This window comes from Panthera onca, chromosome F2 (genome assembly GCF_046562875.1).
Source record: "Panthera onca isolate mPanOnc1 chromosome F2, mPanOnc1 haplotype 2, whole genome shotgun sequence".
NCBI classification, from domain to species: Eukaryota; Metazoa; Chordata; class Mammalia; order Carnivora; family Felidae; genus Panthera; species Panthera onca.
Genome location: NC_138356.1, coordinates 35,573,842 through 35,596,321, shown reverse-complemented (window position 1 = coordinate 35,596,321; position 22,480 = coordinate 35,573,842). Strand labels below are relative to the sequence as shown.

The following is a 22,480-nucleotide window of genomic DNA, read 5'->3' as shown; positions in this document are numbered from 1 at the left end:
CTTGATTAAATAAAGTGGATTTTTAGCAGATTCTGTTAATGTGTTTTATGTATACTGATGCTTCTGACAGATAGTAGATTTTGGTTAAAATACAAGGCACCCAAATGTCATATTCCAGATGACCTTTGCAGATTCAGTTTTAGATTTATTTTGTGGGGCGCCTGGGTGGCTCAGTTGGTTAAGCCGCTGACTTGGGCTCAGGTCACGATCTTGTACTCCGTGAGTTCAAGTCCCACATCGGGCTCTGTGCTGACAGCTCAGAGCCTGCTTCAGATTCTGTGTCTCCTTCTCACTCCGCCCCTCTGCCTCTCATGCTCTCTCTCTGTCTCTCTCAAAAATAAACATTAAAAAAATTTAGATTTATTTTGTATAAAATTTTCTTATTTAGCGTTCTAAGATAAGCTCTAAACAATGCCTAATATGTAATATACACACATACCTTTTTTGAGGACTACATAACAAATATTATATGCAAAATTAATAATGGGAAATCTAATAATTACATTGTCTAGGAATTAGAAATGAATGTGTATTAACTAATATAGGTAGTAGAGTACAGAACAATTGGCTAATAGCAAAGAGGAAATGAAATAAAAATGACAGAGGAAAAGATGTTGCCAGGGGTTGGACAACTAGCTGTATCATATTTAATTAGATGATATGGTCTCTAACTGTACTTCCATCTATGATAGGTCCAAAAAAGAGACTTATTTTTCAAGAGGAAATAAAGTTAGGAAAAAAATAGAAATTTAAGCAATTATGTACTCATTTATTTTTAAAGAATTAGATCAACTATATTTTCATTTACCTAATTGCTGTACTTTCCTGATATGAAACCAGATTCAGGAAATATGAGTCATGTTGCCTGATACTCCCTTCTGTGCATTATTACCTGCTGGGACACCAGTCTCCCAGTTGTGAGCACATAAAGCTCAGGCAGTAGTTGTTGACAAGCTCTTCCTGCAAGAACATGTGATTCTCAAATGGAAATGACCTAAAATTAAGCTTTCTCTGTTTTGAAAATGTGGAAAATATAAACTCCTTTATGAACTTTAAAATGGAAATATGTTTATTGTCTATTCAAATGGATCAAAAACAAAGATGTTTCTTTTGTCTTTTATTTGCTGTGAATTCTTTATGCTAAATGCTCTACTGGATGCCAGTAAATCTTGAAGTCTGTGATAGACTTTTCCTGCAAACTAGCATTGGTCATTATTCATTTACTCATTAATTCATTTAATTGCCTCTTTCATTTATTTATTTATTTATTTTTGACCACTTGGCTGACACTGATTGTACACTAATCCACCATTCTTGATCACTCTTTTATCTGGACCCAGATCCCATAAAGGCAGACAGATACGAAAACAAATAATGATGAGATAATATAAGAAGTGCCTGAGCATGAGTACATAGTATGAAAGGCACTAATTGAGCTCAGAAAGCAGCTACTTCATCTGCCCTTGAACAAATGAAGAGAGTTTTCACAGAGGAGGGGATACAGAGCTGAGCCTAAAATAATTAATATAAGTTTTCCCAGATGTGCTTTTGAGAGGAGGTGAGTTCTAGTCCCATGGATTTATTTTCAAAGCAGAGAGGTGTTTTGGATTTTTCTGATGTAATTTTATTAGTCTAGACAGCACAAATGACTCCTTGAGCAGTGTATTTAAATAGACTGTCTTACAGAAGATGAGGAAGAGGCACTATGCAGTGTGTGCAATGGAGACCTCCACTTAAACCCTTCCTTTTCAAAGCTTTGATTACAGTTTCACGTTTCCCTATGTTAGAACACAGATGGAGGCTCTTCTCTTGCCTCAGTGAGCTCCATAGCTCCATTTCAAACCATGTACCAGTTAATGACACGAAGCTGCTTCTCTCATACACCTTCTCCTCCTCCTATTTCTATCTATCTATCTATCTATCTATCTATCTATATATAAAGCATATATATATATGTAAAGCATATATATATATAAAGCATATATATATAAAGCATATATATATAAAGCATATATATATATATATATATATATATATATATATATATATATACTTTGCTAATATACTTAGCAAATATAGAAATAATTTATTGTAACTGAAACACTGAGGGTCTTAAAAGTGAGATTTATTGAGCAGGTAGTTTGGTGGTTGATAAAAAGGCAGTCCACACAGTATCAGGTTTTAAGTGTTTAAATAGCTATTCACCTGTCTCATATTAATTTGTTGGCCAATATTGGGATATGATGGTTATAGGGAAAATGTTAATGTTATCCTGAAAATATGATTGTGTCATCACTATCTGCTTTAAGAATTGTATCAGTTCAAACTCCAAAGAAGAAAAACTTCTCGGGGCACCTGGGTGGCTCAGTCAGTTGGGTGTCTGACTTCATTTCAGGTCATGATCTCACAGTTTGTGGGTTCAAGCCCCACGTCGGACTCTGTGCTGACAACTGAGAGCCTCGAGCCTGCTTCAGATTCTGTGCCTCCCTCTCTCTCTGCCCCTCCCTGCCCTGCCCTGCTTGTACTCTGTCTCTCTCTCTCTTAAAAAAAAAAAAAAAACATTAAAAATAATTAAAGAAAAACTTCTCAATGTTGGGCTTTCAAAACACTTTTTTTTCACATTTAGAGAGAATGGTGATCTAGGAAAACTGGAGTTGTCAGAGAATGAAGACACAAAAATCACATCAGAGAGACAGAATTTTGACAGCCAGAGTCACCTCTTTGCACAGTGTAATTGAAAAAAACAATGCCAACTGGGGATATCAACCAATTCTTTAAAAAATACCAGTGTAAACAAAAACTATAACAAAGTTAGAAAGACTGAAGCAGAAGGCAAGGAATCTATATACTTAAGGACATTTTCTTTTTTTTTTTTAATTTTTTTTTGATGTTTTTATTTATTTTTGAGACAGAGAGAGACAGAGCATGAGCAGGGGAGGGGCAGAGAGAGAGGGAGACACAGAATCTGAAACAGGCTCCAGGCTCTGAGTTGTTGGCACAGAGTCTGATGCGGGGCTCGAACTCACGAGCTGTGAGATCATGACCTGAGCTGAAGTCGGACGCCCAACCGACTGAACCACCCAGGTGCCCCTTAAGGACATTTTCTTGATTTTCCTTTATCAATTACATAGGTTTCCTAACTTTGTATATTTGAAGACTATTGTATTCTTTCTTTGTTGTTTTTTTTAATTGAAGTATAATTGACATACAATAGCCTATTAATTTGAGGTGTACATTATAGTGATTTGATATTTTTATGCATTATGAAAGGATCCCCCAATAAGTCTAGTTACCATCTAACACAATACAAATTATTACAATATCATTGCCTACATTTCCTATGCAGACTTTGTATTCTATAAGTCTATGATTACTTCCCAAATATGTCTTTGTTTATTTCCTAATAATTAGTAAGGCCATAAATGCATTCATATTTTTCTTCATATTCCTGGTTACTTTTTCACCAAAATTATATAAAATGAGTATTTAATGAGATCATAACAGATACTGAAAAATGTGCCCAAATCATAAGAATTCAGTGGAGTTTTGCAAAATGTGAACATATCTATATAAACCTACATACAGATCAAGAAACAGCCTTCACAGTACCTTGGAACTATTCTCTCTCTCTCTTTTTTTTTTTTTTTTTTTGAGCTTTTATTTTTTATTTTTTAATATGAAATTTATTGTCAAATTGGTTTCTATACAACACCCAGTGCTCCTCCCAACAGGTGCCTTCCTCAATGCCCATCATCCACCCTCCCCCCCACCCCCCACACTTCCCATCAACCCTCAGTTTATGCTCAGTTTTTAAGAATCTCTTATGGTTTGGCTCCCTCCCTCTCAAACATTTTTTTTCCTTCCCCACCCCCATGGCCTTCTAAGTTTCTCAGGATCCACGTAAGAGTGAAAACACATGGTATCTGTCTTTCTCTGTATGACTTATTTCACTTTGCATAACACTCTCCAGTTCCATCCACATTGCTACAAAAGGCCATATTTCATTCTTTCTTGTTGCCAAATAGTATTCCATTGTCTATATAAACCACAATTTCTTTATCCATTCATCAGCTGATGGACATTTAGGCTTTTTCCATACTTTGGCTATTGTTGAAAGTGCTGCTATAAACACTGGGGTACAAGTGCCCCTATGCATCAGCACGCCTGTATCCCTTGGGTAAATTCCTAGCAGTGCTATTGCTGGGTCATAGGGTAGATCTATTTTTAATTTTTTGAGGAACCTCCACACTGTTTTCCAGAGAGGCTGAACCAGTTTGCATTCCCACCAACAGTGCAAGAGGGTTCCCATTTCTCCATATCCTTGCCAGCATCTATAGTCTCCTGATTTATTCATTTTAGCCACTCTGGTATCTCAGTGTGGTTTTGATTTGTATTCCCCTGATGAGGAGTGACGTTGAGCATCTTTTCATGTGCCTGTTGCCCATCTGGATGTCTTCTTTAGAGAAGTGTCTATTCATGTCTTCTGCCCATTTCTTCACTGGATTATTTGTTTTTTGGGTGTGGAGTTTGGTGAGTTCTTTATAGATTTTGGATACTAGCCCTTTGTCTGATATGTCATTTGCAAATATCTTTTCCCATTCCATCGGTTGCCTTTTAGTTTTGTTGATTTTTTCCTTTGCAGTGCAGAAGATTTTCATCATGAAGATAAAGTCCTCTTTCCCAAGGTAACTGCTATAATGACTTCTAACATCATAGATTAATTTTGCACATATATGAATTTGTTATAAATTAGAATCATACAGAATATATATATTTTAAACTTTTTTTAAAAATGTTTATTCTTGAGAGAGAGAGAGAGAGAGCATGAGCAGGGGAAGAGAGAGAGAGACACAGAATCTGAAGCAGGCTCCAGGCTCTGAGGTGTCAGCACAGAGCCCGACGTGGGGCTCGAACTCACAAGCCATGAGATCATGACCTGAGCCAAAGTCCGATGCCCAACTGACTAAGCCACCCAGGTGCCCCAGAATATACGTTTTTGCATATGTTTTCTTTCATACTTTGTGTTTGAGATTTATCCATGCTTTTGTATGTATAAATTTGCAATGTATTCTAAACATCACTAACTTCATGATAATTATTTTATCTCTTTTAGAACTCAATTTGACTACAAATAGGAGCATCTTTTTCTATGCATTGTATAAAGTCATCAGCTTAAAAAAAATAAGAGGCAAGTAAAGCCTTAAGATGTCGGGTTATCTTGAAAATAAAATTGTACTGATATTACTACTAATTGGGTGGTTAATATTTATTAAGGACTGAGTTTCCTTATTATTTCTTTATTTTGGATAAATTAAGCTATTTTGTACGTACACCAATTTTCTCTAAGTTGTATGGAAATTTTTATATGTGAGACAGTCGTCATATAACCTAATCCTGTGCCAATTATTTTATTTTAGCTTTAAGTAATACAGCTATTATGCCCCCAAAGAGCAAAATATTAGGTTTAATTTGGGTTTATTATTTATTAATTAGGTTTAATAACTCCTTATAAGCTTGGATTAGTTTTGGTGCCCCTGGTCCAGCAAAAGAGTCAGTAAAAAATGACAGAGCAAAATGGTAAGCTCTGAACCAAACTGATGAAAAGCTCACCAAGTCCTCAAGAAGGCAATAAAATTTCTTAGTGCTAATGGTTTTAAAGGTCATCAAAGCACTTAAGTGCTCAGAGATGTAGTTCTCGCTATCTCCAAACCCACTAGAACTTAGCTCATATTGGGAAACTGGTTGAACAATATTCTATGTCACTACAGGTTTTATTAGGCCACCTAATGTACAGTGATGGAAACTTATATGTTTAAAAGGAAGGTGAAGATACTCCTGGGCACCAAGCCCCAGGTCTAATAAATAGTATGTAACCGTGGGAAGGGATAATCAAAGATAATGGAAGCAGTCTTGATATCTAAAATAGTTAGCTGCATATGATTTTCATAACATCAAAATGTTATAAAATTATTTACAAGTGGGAAGTTGCAAGACACCAAGAAAAATACAAGTATCTATTTCATTTTTGTAATATAGTTAGATTGCCTATTTACTAAATGCAGAATATCATTTCCCTTCCACGATAATGTTAAAATAGGAGATTCCTGAACTTACAATAAAATGAGTAAATCCTGAGGATTTGGTGTGAGAAATCCAGTGTGAGAAAGCTAGCCTATATTTATACTGTTTTTCCTATGTGTGCAGTATATTGGCAGTGTTTCAAATTAGGGATGCAAAGGAAATTTTCATTTTTAAGGTTACTTGCAGAGATTTTGAGCATAATCACATTTTGAAACAGAATCTAGTTATTATAATCCCTGTTAATCTTAATTGAATTTTAGCAAATCTGCAGGAACAAAGTTGGAGTGGAGTAAAGTTATAGTGGCCAAATGTTTAATAAGATGGTTTTTAACAACCTGGGAATATCACATCCAGAAATGATATTCTTTATGCGATGTTTTCTAAGCATTCTTCCTCAATGGTCCTAAATTTAAAAAACTTCATAAGAGAAAATAGTGATATTGAAAACAGACATTCCTTTCTGGACTTTGAATACTAAAGATAAATAAAACATTTCTAAAAATAGGGATTTGAGAGCAAGTGTTTAAATCAGGAAGATGATAAGAAAAATCATCATGAACTTTAAATAAGATATAAATACAACAGGCTTTCCCAGAAGGCTACAATTACTGACTCTTTTGTCAAATAAAGCAAAGGAAAGAGGGCACCTGAGTGGCTCCATCAGTTGAACATCTGACTCTTGATTTTGGCTCAGGTCACGATCTCACGGTTCGGTTTGTGAGATCTGCACTGTCAGCACAGAGCCTGTTTGGGATTCTCTCTCTCTCTCTCTCTCTCTCTCTCTCTCTCTGCTGCTCCCTCGCTCTCTCTCTCCCTCTCTCAAAATAAATAAGTAAACATAAAAAAAAAAAAGAAAATCAACTTGAAAGTAGAGAGTCAAGGTTTACCTAGGTGGTGACTGATTAACAGTCAAGGTTTACTCAAGAAGTATTTGTGGAATACAACTATTTTACTTATATTTAACCTAGGTTATATCTCTATCATCTCTCTATGTATCTATCCATTCATTCATTCACATTGGAGTGGACAGTGTCATATTATGTATGTCCTAGCTTGGTCAAGCCTTAATTCTAGGGCAGCTCGTTGCTGCAAATGAAATATTATACTCCAGGAATTGTCAGAGAGTCAGAAATATGTGGATAGAGGTAATTACTGACAGGATTTTGTTACTGATATCATCATAAATACTTCATGTTTTAGTAATGATCACCATGGGCTTTTATTGATGAAATTAAAGGTATTCAAGTGTTTTGTTGGGCTACAATATTTTAGAAACATACCCACATTCATATATTCTGGATGTAAGGATACAACAAACTCTCTATATTTTGCCTTAGAATAAGGCCAAAAACTTGGCCCATAAATTGTCTTCTATCTAACCGCTGATTGGGTGGATTTTACTTGCTTGTTGCTAACAATAAGAGTAACTAATCCTGCTTAGAAGTAATCCTGTCTTCCTAAAATGAGCCTTTCATAAAAGGCAGACATCAGATTACCTAAGAGGACAGAGAGCTGGCAGTTCATGGTTTACAGAACAATTTATAAACGGTTTTGGTGCTTGCTTGCTTGCTAGTAAATGCTTAATAAATCTTTAGAGAAGTGGCAGAGGTTAGTCTAAAAATGCCTTCATTATACTGTGATGGTAAGGTTATAAGGGAGTATTTTCTTGTAACTACCATTATATACCACAAAGTGTGTAAGAGTTTGTATGACAAAAGTAAGTTTAAGTAAGTTCATAAAAGTAGTGAAGTATTATAAAGAAACACAAAACAAGACAAGGTGAGTGTAACTAGGGTGCATATGGGAAGATGATTTTATAATGCAGTCCACATTTTTATAATGCATTTTATAATGCAGTTCACTGGGGAAATGGCATTTGGGCAGAAACTTGAATAAAAGGCCCTGAGTTGGAAAACAACTATGCACATTCAAGAAACATTGTGAAGACCAGACAGTTTGGGGAAGGATGAGTGATAAGGAAAACATAAGGAGAGATGGTCAGGGAAATAAACAGGGGTCAAATCATATAGAGTTTTGTTGACCGTAAGGTTTGTTTTTACTCTGAATAAATGACAGGTCATTGGAGGAGTATGAACAGGAAGATATTCTTAACAAACTTACATTTAAAAATTATCTCTCTGGTGGTTGTTTGCAGGATAGATTTTGAAATAGCAAGAGTAAAAGTCATGAGACCAGAGAGGAATCTATTTAGTAGTGTAGGTAAGAGGTCATACAGGCTTGGCATATTGTCATAATGGAGGTACTAAGATTTGAACACATTGGGGATACATGTTTAGGTGAAGCAAATAGGAATTCTTATTGGATTAATGTAGGATATGAAGTTTGTAGAATGTGGAGGGAATAAAAAGATGCTGGAAATTTGCAATACTGTAGCAATAAGAGTTTATTATTTGGGGGGTATGTTTTTATGTGAGGCAATCAGGAATACATGAAGAATGTGAAAAAAAGGAAAATAATCAATGATGAAGGTTGCATTCCTGGCAGTGATGTTCTAAGTGATTTGGATCAACATCCCTGCTGAGAGAAACTACGAAAGCTAGAAATATATGACAAGAAAACAATTGCTTGAAAATCACACAGTGAGAAATCACACAGTGAGTGATTGTGGGCCACGATCTGGAAGAGAAGAGAAATCTAGAGGATTAAATCTAATTTGGGGACCACTTTTCTCTATAAAGTGATGACCATTGACAAAGCAGTATCAAAGAGCCTGAGAAGCTAAGCAGAACTTCAGATGCAGAGTGGGAAACTCTTATGGAGAGTTCAAGATCCATAAAAAAGCGTGGTCCAGATGAACATCCTGGCATTCAGTTAGGACTTCAAGTTGGAGAAACAGTGAAAAGAAAATAGCCCACAGCTTTGAATAGTTTCAATTAAAAAAAGGCGATGATTGAAGATAGCTATTGCCTATAGCTTAGATTTCAAGAAAACAAAATACAACAAAACAAAAATCCATTTGTGAGGAAGATACTAGAGCTCTTAATCGATTTTACAATTTTTCATATATAATGTTCATTTAATGAATAATAACCAGGCATAGTAGAAGACAAGATAAAACTGAAAAAGCAAGATCAAAAAGACAACAGGAGAAAACCCACATGATACAGATAATGAACTTTTGAGTCATGGCATTTAAAATATGGTCTGATGCCTTCAAGGAATTGAGTGACAAATTAGAGAACTTGGCAGAGAACTGGAAAGTGAGGGCAAAAAATTAAGAATTATGTAGCTGAAAAACACTATTACAGAACTAATTACAATTAAATTAATAGTATATTAAATATAATAGAGTGAAGAATTAGTGAATTAGAAGATAAATCAAAAGAAAATATTTAAAATGAAATCCAAACAGACAAATGAAAGACAATTTTATAAATGGTGCAGGGTCAATTAGTTATTCCTGTGGGAAAAATGAAATAAAATCTACTTAATATCATATGCCAAACTCAATTTCAATTGGATTGTAGATTTAAATGTGAAAGAAAAATTTTTTTAAATTTTTATTTATTTATCTAGTTATATGTTTATTTTTTATTTATTGGGAGGTGGGGGCACAAGTGTAGTGAAAGGGCAGAGAGAGAGAGAAATTCTGAGAGAGAAGCAGTGCTCACCCGAAGCGGGGCTCATGTTTTATCTAAAAGGGGACACAAGCTCACCCAAACAGGGCTTGACCTCACCTGAAGAAAGGCTCAAGTTGACCTGAAGTGGGACTTGAACTCACAAACCATGAGGTCATGACCTGAGACGAAGTCATAAGCTTAACCGATTAAGCCACCCAAGTGCCCCAAGAAAAAAATGTGTTTAGACTAAACAATATATAACTTTATGAATTTGAGGTATAGCAATTTTTCTTAAGGGATACAAGAAGGAAAAATCATAAACAAAAGACTAATAAATTGGGCTATATAAAATTTAAGAATTTATGCTCATCAAAAAATGCCATTAAGTGAGTGAAAAGGCAAGCCTCAAAATGGGAAAATATAATTGCAACATAGATAACACATAAGGGGCTTATATTCAGAATATATAAAGACTACTATAATTCAATATGAAAAGACAGGCAAAACAATTTTTAGAAAAATGGGCAAGAGATTTCAACAGCCTTATTAAAATATAGAATATTCATGTGGCCAATAAGCATGTAATAATACTGTGTTCCACCTCACTAGGTATCACAAATATGGAAATTGAAATCACAATGAGACATCACCTCTCATTCAGGAGTTGGTGATGAAAGCATCAAAAATTATATCGATGACAGAAAGTGGTTCTAAGGATATGGAACTTATACAATAAGAAATGTAAATCGATAGAGCCACTGTGGGGACCTACAACATAAAAGGAATAAGTGAGTTAAGGGATTCAGATATTTCTGTTTCCTTGCTGTAATTCTAACTTAAACAATTATCATCTCTAATTGCTCAAGAGTAGCTACCAAAAAATTAAAAAACAAAATTATTTCCCTCCTCTACAGAAATTTATGGTCTTGTTATATTACTAGAGAAATACACAGACATAGGTAGGTGTCAAGCCACTTATAAACAAACTTAAAACAATAAGCAAAATTGTATGTGTGTGTACATATGCTTAGTTATGTAATACCTACAATAGCATATGGTAAATTTTTAATAAATATTTATGTAATGAAAGCATGAATTCGTAACCCATGTGTTGCTAGGTATTCTCTTAAAATACCAAAATAGAATTAAAAACAAAGAAAATCTGAAAGGATAACATAATGGATCAATAAAATTTGCTGTTATTGTCCCCAGAATCAATGAACAAGAGAAAGATGCAAAAGGAGATAATGTGTACATTGATCTCTATTTTTTTTTCTTGTTTTCCAGGGTTTGGGAATCTGGTTTATCAATATTGTGTGTGTGTGTGTGTGTGTGTGTGTGTGTGTGTGTGTGTTCTACCAATAATATTATTATGCTAGTTACTGAAACAATAGAAATCAAGTGATTTTAGTACTTAAATGTTAACTATTTTCCATATTTGGGTTATGTGTTAATTATGAAGGTCATTTGTAACTGCTTCTCTCCAGATGGTAGGATTAATCAAAGAATGAACAACAAGAAATGTTTTCAATAAAGTGCTGTTACACATGAACAGCAAAATGGCCTTTCAAACATTTTTTATAGGAAATAGATTATTGTGTCTTAAATTTGAATAGTGAAATATTGATGATCTTTTCTTATAAATTGTGTTAGCTTGCAAGGTTATGCCACTTCTCAGTTGATTTATAACGGAAACATTCTATTACAATGTTAATTTTAGTGCACTAGTTGCTTCTTATTTGCTACTTTGGGGAAATGTAAAAAATTCAACAATTTTAAATCTTCTTTTACTATGCATATTATATTTTATGCATTGGAATGTAAGTCTAGTTGAATGACTTTAAATTTTATTATTTTTAATACAGCACTGAAGAAAATTAACAAACATTAAATGCTCCCAATATTCCAAATATTCTTGTTAGACTACAAATTCAGAGATGAAAGATTGTCTTCTGCCCTTTGGGAATATCCACACAAGTAAGTTAAAGTATTTTTCTAGAGTTTTCAAATCTTTTCAAAAAAAGCTTGCATTATCTTTATTTGGTTTAGTAGGAATTGAAGGCAAAAGCCTTGTTTTGAAAACAAATTTAAAAGGGATGGATGTATTTTTATCAACTGTTAGAAGTTCTGTTTGCTCTGCTGAAATAAGTTGCACATTTTTTTTTTGTCTCATAAGTTTCTTTTGTTTTGAAATCCCCATGTGTCTTACCAGCAGTAAACTGAAACCAAACCAAAAAAACCCCCAGAAAACAAGAAAGGAGGCTTACATAAAACTGAATTGTAGAGCATCATGCAAACAAAGAACTTATTTCAGTGAGTTATTCAGACACAGCTTAGGCCATATTATGTGTAATTTCAAACATTAAGTAACTATAACTGCCTGTAAAGGCAGATTTCAAATGTTTATAAATAAAAATTACTATGTTGGACGATAACTGAAGGAGAAATATAAGAAAACCATAATCTTTCCCTTGGCAACATCTTTTCTAGACAACACAGGTACTCAAATTTTAGATTCTAACTCAATGTTTTCCTTTCTGACCAACATCCTCTTACAGCTCTGTAGCAATTACAAGATAGATCCTCCAGAGTAAAGGCAAAGGCAGAGATGAAGTTCAAGTGCTTCGTGCTACATTTCCTTGTCATAGGATTACATATTGATCTTCAGAAGTGGATGTGGACACTAATCATTACATTGTAGGTACCTTTTTCTCCCCTCTTCAACCTATTCAGCATGCGGCATGACAGGGGCAGCTCCCCATATAAGCCTAGTTATTCATTCATTAATACATAGAAATGATCATTCTGTATTGGTCACATCACCTCCAGGAGAATTTGTGTGATTGTGAACATTCTAGTAGGCTTATTCCTTTTATTTGTGGTTCCTGGGAGATGTTGTCAAATTGTAATTTTGTTGTACTTAATTTCCTTATTGGTGATCTGTAAATAAATGTCCTAACCTTGGGTTTTCTCCTCTCAGATTTAAACATAAAAATAGGCAATGCTTCCTGCTTTTCAGAGGATAAACAATAAAATACATTTATGTTCTCTATATTACAGGATATTATTGTTGTATATGCTGAACCAGATTCTCTGAAGGTCTGTTATAGCTTGTTTTAAAGATAGGTACCTTTGGAAGCTGTTTGGGTTTTCAGTATTCCAGGACCAATTGACTATTACCCAAATTAGATGAAATAACTAAGAGAAAGGGACTAGCATTATTTGAATAACTGCTGCAAAACTAAGGATTTCAGTTCATCTGATTTAATTCTCAAAACAACTTCTTGAAGTAGAAACAATTACCCTCATTTTATTAATGAGGAAACTAAAACTTAGGTCAGTTACAGGTCAGGGTATAACTAACATTGCCTTAGAGCACTGCTAACTAACAGGGTATAACTAACATTGCACTTAGATCTAGGACTCCCTTTTACCAAAGTTCTTTCTACTCTGCTATGCTATCTCTCTTGCCCTGAGTCAAATATCATCTGGAAAATGCATTGGATATGTAGAATTTACATTGGTTTATTAGAATAATTTCCAAAGAAAAACAATTTTTAAGGCTACATATCAAGATAGATCTTTAAGTGACTCAGTTACATCATCTATTGCATTAACAGAGAATTGTCTTGGTGGTGCTTTCTGCCTTAAAATAATCCTGCCTATTAATATTTCAAAAAGGTTTGTCTGTTTCTGAAAACGAGATTTGGAAGTGAAATGTGATGGGTTTTCAAACCAAATTATGGAGTTCACTGGAAAGAACAGTTAAGACTGGATGCCACATGTTGTGGCGTGAAATGTGTTGTGTTCCCGCCCTCCTAAATTCATATGCTGAAACCCTAACCCCTGGTACCTCACAATGTGACTTTATTGGGAGACAGGGTCTGTAAAGAGGTAATTAAGTTAACATGAAGTCATTAGGGTGGGCCCTAATGCAATATGACTGGTATCCTATAAGAGGAGATTAAGACACTGACACATAGAGGGAAGACCACGTGAAGATATAGGGAGAAGACAGCCAGCTACAAGCCAAGGAGAGAGGCTTTACAAGAGCCAATGGTGCTGAAACCTGGTGTCAGACTACTGATCTCCAAGAAATAAATTTTTGTAAAAGCCACACTGTCTGTGGTACTTTGTTTTACAGCAGCCCCTAGTAGACTAATATGTCATCTTATTTGGTACTTTAAGAACTAAGTTTTTGCTGGCTCACATTTTCAAGAATATTCACTTGGGACTTATTTTTAAAATATAGAAATGATATGAGATGGAAAGAAAAATGAAATTAGTCATAAATAACTACGAGCAGTCATGTTTGTGATGGTATTAAAGAAATACTCTGGATGTGATATGAGAGCTTAGAATCTCTATCATTAGGTTGGATGAACTGTAACAGTTCTGTGTACTCTATTGTTAAGAACATGAAAGAACAATTAATTAGAATGCTGCAATTATACATTGGTAGTCAAGTGTCTGTAAGATTTGAAATGAAGACAGTGAAGAAATGTTTTCACCAACAAGCTGACCCAAAGTATCCAACATCATTGGGCTCACCACTGCTTTGCTGTAGGCTATTAAAGAGTTCAGTTAATATGCATATTTGTTGTGTAGGTAGAACAACAAATTAGGTTTGAATTATTCATTAATATGATAGTAGAAATTAATTTAATAGATTGTATAGCTAATCACTTAGCCAGTTCTGTGGCAAGTGGACACATGAGTTTTAATGGAGAATGTATGAAAGCTGAACCAGGGACAGCATATACTGTGGGTGGGTGTGGGCAGAAGAAGGGGAATAGTAAAAGAAGAAATAGGCATACAAAGAGAGACATAGCCCACAAGCGAAAAAAGATGATCTGCTTTAACCTAGAGCTGGTATTATATAAAAGTATGACAAGAAATGTGGGCAAGTTTGTCATTTATAAATTGACAGTGATTGCAGAGAGGTGGCGATGGTGATAGACATCTCTCAGGCACATAGTGGGCAATTGAGTCATAACAGCAAGCCTAATAATATGATTGTGCACCTGATATCAGCCATGCCCTGATTTTGGAATTAAAACATTTCTAGGAGAAAATGTAAGGTATATGCATATCCCAGTTTGTTTAGGGCATTCTTTGTTTTCTCCGTTAGTCCCCTGGTCACTACAGGTTGAACCAAATGAAATTGTCCATTTGAATATTTGACCACTTTGACATATAAAGACAACAATTTTCATGTATATTAAGGTAATATTAATAAAATCTCCTTTGACTCTCAAGAGTGTCTACATTTGATAAATTATATGGTCATTCTAATTTATGTGTGGTATTTTTATCTTTCCAGGGTTGTCTGGTAATGATTTTCCTTATTTATTTTATTTATTTATTTTTTAAAGTTTATGTATTTATTTTGAGACAGAGAGAAAGCATGCGAGCAGGAGAGGGGCAAGAGAGAAAGGGAGAGAGAGAATCCCAAGCATGCTCCATGCTGTCAGCACAGATCTGATGCCCAAAGCAGGGCTAGACCTCTGGAACTCTGAGATCATGACCAAAACCAAAAGCCAGACACTTAACTGACTGAGCCACCCAGGCACCCCACTTATTTCTTTTAACTGACATCCATGATTTGTTATATTTACAAACATCTTTCCTTTTTGAAACACATGCACACAGGCACAAGCACATACACGTACAGCTGTAGTGAGAATAGAAACCAAGAAAATGAGCCAAATTCTTCCACCACCAAATATGAGACCAGTAACAAAACAATATATTTGTATTAAATAGGTGTTGGAGATTAAGGAGTGCACTTATTGTGATGAGCATCAGGTGTTTTATGGAAGTGTTGAATCCCTGAAACTAGTATTACACTGTATGTTAACTAACTGGAACTTAAATAAAAACTTAACAAAATAAGAAAATAAAAGATGATCATCTTAGCTTGCAATTTTAAAATACTGCTTAAGTGTTATCTATCTTTTTGGAGGGAGAAAATAAATATATTTTAAATAAAAAGATAAATTTCACTGTGTCCTTAGTTAGAAACTGATCATATTTCTTGCAAAAAGGAAGCATAAAGATTTCATTCTCTTACAACCCAGTAGAACTCCTCACACTAAATTCAGTAGATATTGGAACCTCTCCTAGGACCATGACACAGACATGTAATAATTAACTTTGTCAGATGGCTAGCAGCTGAAACCAATAATACAGCAATGCAGACATGTACTACCTCTCATAAAGAGAATGGAAACTTACCTAATAAAAAATATAAAATACAATCACGATAAATAACCATTACTGCTTCATGGTGCTTTTACTTTAGTTATTCACTTGTTCTAATATATATAAAATAATCAATAATCCAAACTCCAGTGGCCGAAATTGAATTACCAAGCCCCAATAAACATGCAATCTATCCTTTACTTCCAGTATTGCTATTTCTTTCATTATGTGATATTTTTTTATATTTGTTTATTTGCCCTTTATTTATCATCAAATATGTCAACAAGGGCAGGAAGTCGCTTTTCAGTTAAGGTTAATGCCAACATTTCTCTCCTTAACTAGTATTAAAATATGGATTTGTTTTCTCAAGAGCAGTTGTGCCTTACTTACTCCACTAATCATTGTGCTGCTGAACTGCAAAGAATGGAGAGAGGGTTTGTTGACAATTCTCTACTGCAAAGGAAACTCAAATCCTTGAAAAATGCAAAAATGGAGGCATCTGCAAAGAAACTGTTAAAACACAGCAGTCTACTGTTATGTGTGTGTGTGTGGGGGGGGGGGGGGACTTTCATTGCATGTTTTTAGTGCCCTAAGCAAGTTTACCTTTTATTAGAGATCCCTTTGGGCCTAGCTATTCTTTTCTTTTAAAAACTGAGAGTTACCAGACTGATTAAATTTATTAGCTTAAACTTAGTTTTTCACTTACTTGCTCTCTGATTATGAAGTTATTCTTTATAAACACATTTGTAAATCCTAAATGTAGAAATAAATGCACTCATCATTTCTTAGCCACCCAAGTGGAATTGATAGCATACACACACACACACGGGCACACTTTCATGCACAGAGAAATTTAAATACCAAACCTTGAATGAGACTATGCTGTATATGGTCAGAATTAGACCTTGAATGGCATAGTTGGGTACTAAAAACTTATTTGTGTTTCCACAGGCAGCACTACTGTTAAGTAATAAAGTCACTGGTTCATACAAAGTCCATTGAGAATTAAAGACTAATTCATTTCACAATGATTACTAAGTAGAGAAGACAACATGAGGAAAAGTAAAATGCATAATGTATGTAACTTAAGAAATGTACAGTTTTTAGTATTATATGGGGGGGGGGAGCCTAAAACAGTATAGTACAAGACATCGCCATGAAAGAAAAAGAGAAGCGAGGAATACTTAAAATGTGGGCATAGTTTTTCACCTTTACCCTCTCGTCTGACTCCTACATACTGCTTTCACACCTTTTAGTGTCTTCCTCATTTTCAAAACGAGGTTACCCATGCTGCATTCAGGTTGCCCCTCTCTGAAAACCCGTCTTGGGATACTCCTTCCTTCTCTTTGTCTTTAATTTATCCATTCATTCAACATATATTCTTCCCTGAGTGTCCCTTTGTGCCAGGCAGGTACTAAGAGATACTGAAAAGAAAAAGACATAGTTCCTTCATGCTAAGAACCCATAGCTCATAGTGGATGCCAACGTGTAATCAAGTAATTGGAAACATGTGAAATATAGGTATATAGACAATATACAGTGAGGGTACAATTGCTTGGGAAGTAGTGTGTGGGGACTCTAGGGAAATAAAACCAGATGTGAGCTCAGACTCCTTTACCTTCTAGCTGTTGAATTTTAGCCAGTCCTTAAACCTGTCTGATCCTCCATTTCCTATTTGTAAAATGGGAATAATAATGTCTGTCTTGCTGTATTGTTGGGTGGGTGAGAGAAAATGCATGCAAAGCACCTGGAATTTAACAGATACTAAGAAACAAATGCTAGGTAGTTCATATTCAGGGGAGGCCTGGTCTGCCATGTCAGCAAGCAGTTCTGAATGCTCCTTGTGTCTGCTAGAAATTCTTTAAATATTTTAAAGCAGCAGAATGACAGGGTCAGAATGACACTTTAGAGAGATTAGTTTGGCAACAGTGAACGAAGAACCTGGAGATCAGAGACAAGTTAAGAGACTATTGAAATAGTTCAGGCATGAAATTAAAGGACCTGAAAATAGAGGATAGAAGGCATCCCAGGTGACTAGATTGATAAAATGGAAAAGATTTTGCAAGGGAGAAAAATGGCACTTCATCTTCAAAAGAATGGGCACCGGTATCCCTTCAGGGAGAAGGGAACCAGCATTATCTTACACCTAACAGTTGCTCACATTAAATTAGACATTTTAGGCATTTTAACTCACTAAAATATTCCAGTAATTCTATGAGTTATGCATTGTTCCCTCATTTTTTAGATGAGAAAGCATTAGTAAGTTAACTTGCTCAAAGATGTGCAGGTGGAAAATGCTTGAGTAAGCTTCAAATCCTGGTCTTTTGCTGCTAGAGTATATGAGCCATCCATTATCACACTAACCTGCCTTAGAGAGCAACAGTGAACATTCAATAGTCAGTATTGGGAAGTGATAGTGATAAAGGTAACAATAGGAATTGAACAGGAAAGAAGGTGTTGGGGACACAGAAGGCAATTTACTTCCTCCCCCAACAACCCCTCTAATAGCCATGAGTGGAAAATGTAGTGCTCAGCTAGTGTCAGGCCCTGTCTCTGCACTCTCCCGCTGGGCCTCCTGCCCACACCTCCCACGTGTATGCACCCTGGTCTAGATTCTCACGTCACTACTCTACTTGAGGAGTGTGGTTAAGAGGCATACTAAACATGTTCCTCACAGTTGAAAGTTAATCAAGATTCCTCTTAATTTTGATTCATTTTTAAGTTTTATTTAACTCGAAAATGGTATTCATATTGATGAGTGGGTCTCAGGCACTAATTGATATCAGTATTATTGTCTTTTTTATTTTTGCACACGGAATACTTTTTGCAAATTTTTTTTTTGTTTTTTTTTTTTTTTGTTCTATGGGTCTTAAATAGTATTTTGGCTAAAAAAAAAAAAGTGAAGAGCATGAAACTTTGACAAGCTGTCAAATCAAAACAAAACCTGCACTAAGCTCATGATTTTTCACTGGAATACACAGATCAAATCTATGTCTTCCAGATCACCTACCTTAATCATTTGATAATTTACCCTATTCTCTAAGAGAGTTTTAGCGAAAGCAGTTTGAGCTGTTGAATGCAGAATGTTTGAGAAAAGTCCACATTTATAAATAACAAATAGGAGAACTGGTAGACCATAATAAGAAAATGAGAAAGAAAAGGTTACATATTATATTGAAAAATATCTAACATTTAAGGCAATAACAGTAAAGCCTACTTCCCCTTAGAATATTAATCATAGATATAATCTTACTTGTACTTGCTTGACATTTGTATAATTATCCCAACTGCTATAAAAAAAATCACCTAAATAGAAAACATGCCCATGTTATGAAGTCATAAAGAGAAGAGAATAAAGCATTGTCTTCATTTCCTTATAACGTTTCACTAGTTAGATATCTTAACAAAACTCTGACAAAACTCTTTTGTTTTTATGTTTGTTTTTCAAGGAGAGACTAAACAGCTACTAAGTTTTAAAAAATGGTATCAACTTACTGGACTGATAAAAATAATTCAGCTATTCATCTGGCTTTTAGGTAGGACCATGTCTGTATCATCCCAGAGAGATGGAAATGTACGCCTAGATGTCTTGACTTTTATAAGTAATTGTATTTCATAGTCTCCCTGAATGAACAGACCCTTTAAAGGGGGGGGGGGAAAGAAAAAAATTATTATAGTCTAACTCTCCTATTGTAACCTACGTCCACTTCTTTCATGTTCTCCTAGTCACCATTTGTAAGTCATAACGTTCACACTTAAAAACAAGTGACCTTTACTATGTGATGAGTTGTCCTTTGTTTTTCTAAGTTTACTTCTTTTTTTTTTTTTTTTTTTTTTTGGTAATTTCTGCACCCAATGTGAGGCTCGAACTCACAACCCCAAGATCAAGAGTAGCATGCTCCTCCCACTGACCAAGCCAGGCTCCTCAAGTTGTTTTAATATAGTAAATGCTCACAGACCAGGAAAACGGCAGTGTGCACAGGCTTCATCCATAAGGGGACAAATCAATATTTCTTGAACAATTGTCAAAGTTTTTCCTGCTTTTTTATTTCTCCTAAAACAATAAGATTGTTTTGTTATGTAGGTACTACATTGTTTTATTTACAATGAAGCATTTTTATACCCTTATCCCTTGGCTTTTTATGGTTTATGAGACAAAACCTTTTGCTTCTTAATGGTTCTTCCTTAAGGTAGTTCTTCTGATGCTAGCATAAAGAGACTTTTTAAAAGGGACTTTCACCAACAAAGTAACTGTTTTTGTTTATTCCTGAACCATCTTTGAGTTTTTATGTGGGAAACTAGCATTGGAGGATAAGAACAAATAAGAGAGATAGGTGGTCAATTGTGTAATGTTAAGATGCAATTCTCAGGGACTTTCTTACCAGGGCCTCATTCAGTCTAATAGAGAAGCAAAGCTTAAAGACAAGGTAAATCTTCAGAAAGAGAGAGAAAATCTGAAAATAGTTCTGGTACAGTTATAGACACAAGAATATGAAGGATATATAACAATAACCCTGCATACCTACATAATATTAGGCTTGACATTTTCATTTTTCCCCATTCATACTTGTGGTAATCTATGGCATTCCAAGTTTTTCAAAGCAGTACCCTGAACTGTGGTCCTGACTCATACATGCTATATATCCTCCTAAGTACCACTTCTCTCCCATGCTAGCACATTGATTTACATAACTAAAATAGCGACATTTCAAACAAATGTTTAGCAAGATAGCTTAGCAAATTATATTAGTTCACTACAAATTATCATAATGTCATTAAAACAATGATTTTGAAGTCCATATATCAACATTAAGATATGGTAACTGTAGGATATTGGGTGTGGGAAGAACCAAAGCTTGGAGTTACACTGTAACTAGTATCTTACTGTTTAGATATAGTAATGAAAACTGTCTTGAAGATATATACCAAAATGATAATAAAGATTGCCTGAGGGTGATAGGATTACAGACTATTAATTTTCTCTTTTCCTTTCTAGATCTACTGCAACATAGCCAAGTTGCATCTATAATTTTATAAAGTACTTGAATGAGAAATTTCTCATCGCTTTAGAATTTAAAATATTTTAATGATAAATTTCTCATAATTTTATAATTTGCAATATTTTAATTGTCATTGTCTCAATCACACACTGAAGTGAGGAGAAACTAAAAAGGAGGCAATTATGCAGAAAAGGTAAAATTTAAAATAGCCATTTGAGGGGTGCCTGGCTGGCTCAGTGGGTAGAGCATGAGACTCTTGGGTCGTGAGTTCAAGCCCCACAGTTGGGCATGGTACTTAAAAAAAAAAAAAAAAAAAAAAAGGAAAACTGAAAATAAATAAATAAATAAAAGGCCCATTTGAGGCAGTTATTGAAATGTGGAAAGAACATTAGAAAAGAGAGCAGCAAGGTTAATGTGGTCCGGGCCTTGATGTGTACATGTCCGGAGGACAAGCCAAAGTCCTGACCTGGCTGGCACATGAGACTGAGCTACGGCAGCAACAGGAAGGCAGGTTGTGGGTCAGGTGCTCAAATGAGCCAGGAAAGAGTGCTGAGCTGCCAGGTGTCAGAGAAGCAGATTAATGCAACAAGCCCAAAAGGAAAGTATCGGTACAGCTTTTAACGACTTACTGCCACGGTATAAGCAGGAGTCTGAACTGGAGAAAACGCTGACTCCCCTGTTCCACTTTCTCTAAGAAACGGGCATTGCTCCGGGGCAGGAGGTCATGGCGAGGATGTGATCGCTCGGGACTCGCAAGCAGATCCTGCGTGAGGCGGTCCCCCACACCCCCTCCCTGCCATGTACTTCCGCTGGGGAATTTCCACAGCCGCCAGGCCTTTTGGAAGATGCGGCCTGCGGGGAGCTGCCTGGACATCGGGCAGACGCAGGTAAGGCCTCTGTGTGAACGTTTAAGATTTGGTGAGCGAGTGTGGAGATATTCTGGTCTTGAGGCTGCCGCTGGCGGCGACCAACGTCGTAAGGAACTTCCCTTGTTTATCAAACCTGCCACCTGCAATCCGGGGTGGCCTTCCTCTTTCTTCTGTCCTCCTCCTCCCCCACCTAGGTCTTCGCGGTTGCAGATCCCCCGAGAAGCTCCTGGGATTTCGGAGCAACACCGGTGGAGGGCCAGGGAGGTCAACGCGCGGTGGAGGTTGACCCGTTATTGAGGAAGACCCCAAAGGTTCCCGCAGTTTAATGGACCCTGGGGTACTGAGTCCAGACTTGAGAGAAGTGTCAAGTGTTCCCTCCCAACCTCTCAGGAGGCCTTGGCAGAGAAGCCTGGGGGCCTCTGCCAAAGGCCTCAGATAAAGGGATCCAGAGACAAAGGTGCCCGGGCTACAAATGCAAATATACAAAGGGTATGACGGGCAGAGGGCGCTGCGTCTTTGACTGCTAACCCCGCCCCTGCTTCAAATACCGCAGTGCATTGACTGCACTAAGTTGCGCTTACCGAGGGCAGCTTCTGCCATGAGACCGGCCAGGTAAACGGCCTTTTTAAATTAACCATGGCCAGGCCTGGAAGATCACACAAAGGTCTTACCGGGAGCTGAGCATCTCAGATGGCCTCAAATGGTGAAGGTTACAGATGCCATCATTGGAGTCTGGTGCTGCGGA

General features: G+C 35.9%; 1 protein-coding gene and 1 long non-coding RNA gene across 9 annotated transcripts in view; one reads left to right on the top strand and one right to left on the bottom strand.

The window, feature by feature from the left end:
• LOC132664263 (uncharacterized) overlaps positions 1-21,579 on the bottom strand; it is an 86,612-nt gene extending 65,033 nt beyond the window's left edge. For both annotated transcript variants that reach the window (XR_009603553.2, XR_009603554.2), the window contains exons 1-2: positions 21,496-21,579; positions 19,362-19,505 (exon numbers count right to left, since the gene is read on the bottom strand). This is a non-coding gene — a long non-coding RNA (uncharacterized LOC132664263). The remainder of the gene's footprint in view (positions 1-19,361; positions 19,506-21,495) is intronic.
• LOC144615054 (uncharacterized) overlaps positions 21,565-22,480 on the top strand; it is a 170,220-nt gene continuing 169,304 nt past the window's right edge. For 2 of the 7 annotated variants that reach the window (XM_078441500.2, XM_078441498.2), the window contains exon 1: positions 21,565-21,753. The gene's annotated coding sequence lies outside the window, so the exon portion shown is untranslated. The remainder of the gene's footprint in view (positions 21,754-22,480) is intronic. The other 5 variants (XR_013553407.2, XR_013553405.2, XR_013553408.2 and 2 more) reach the window with 5 other exon arrangements.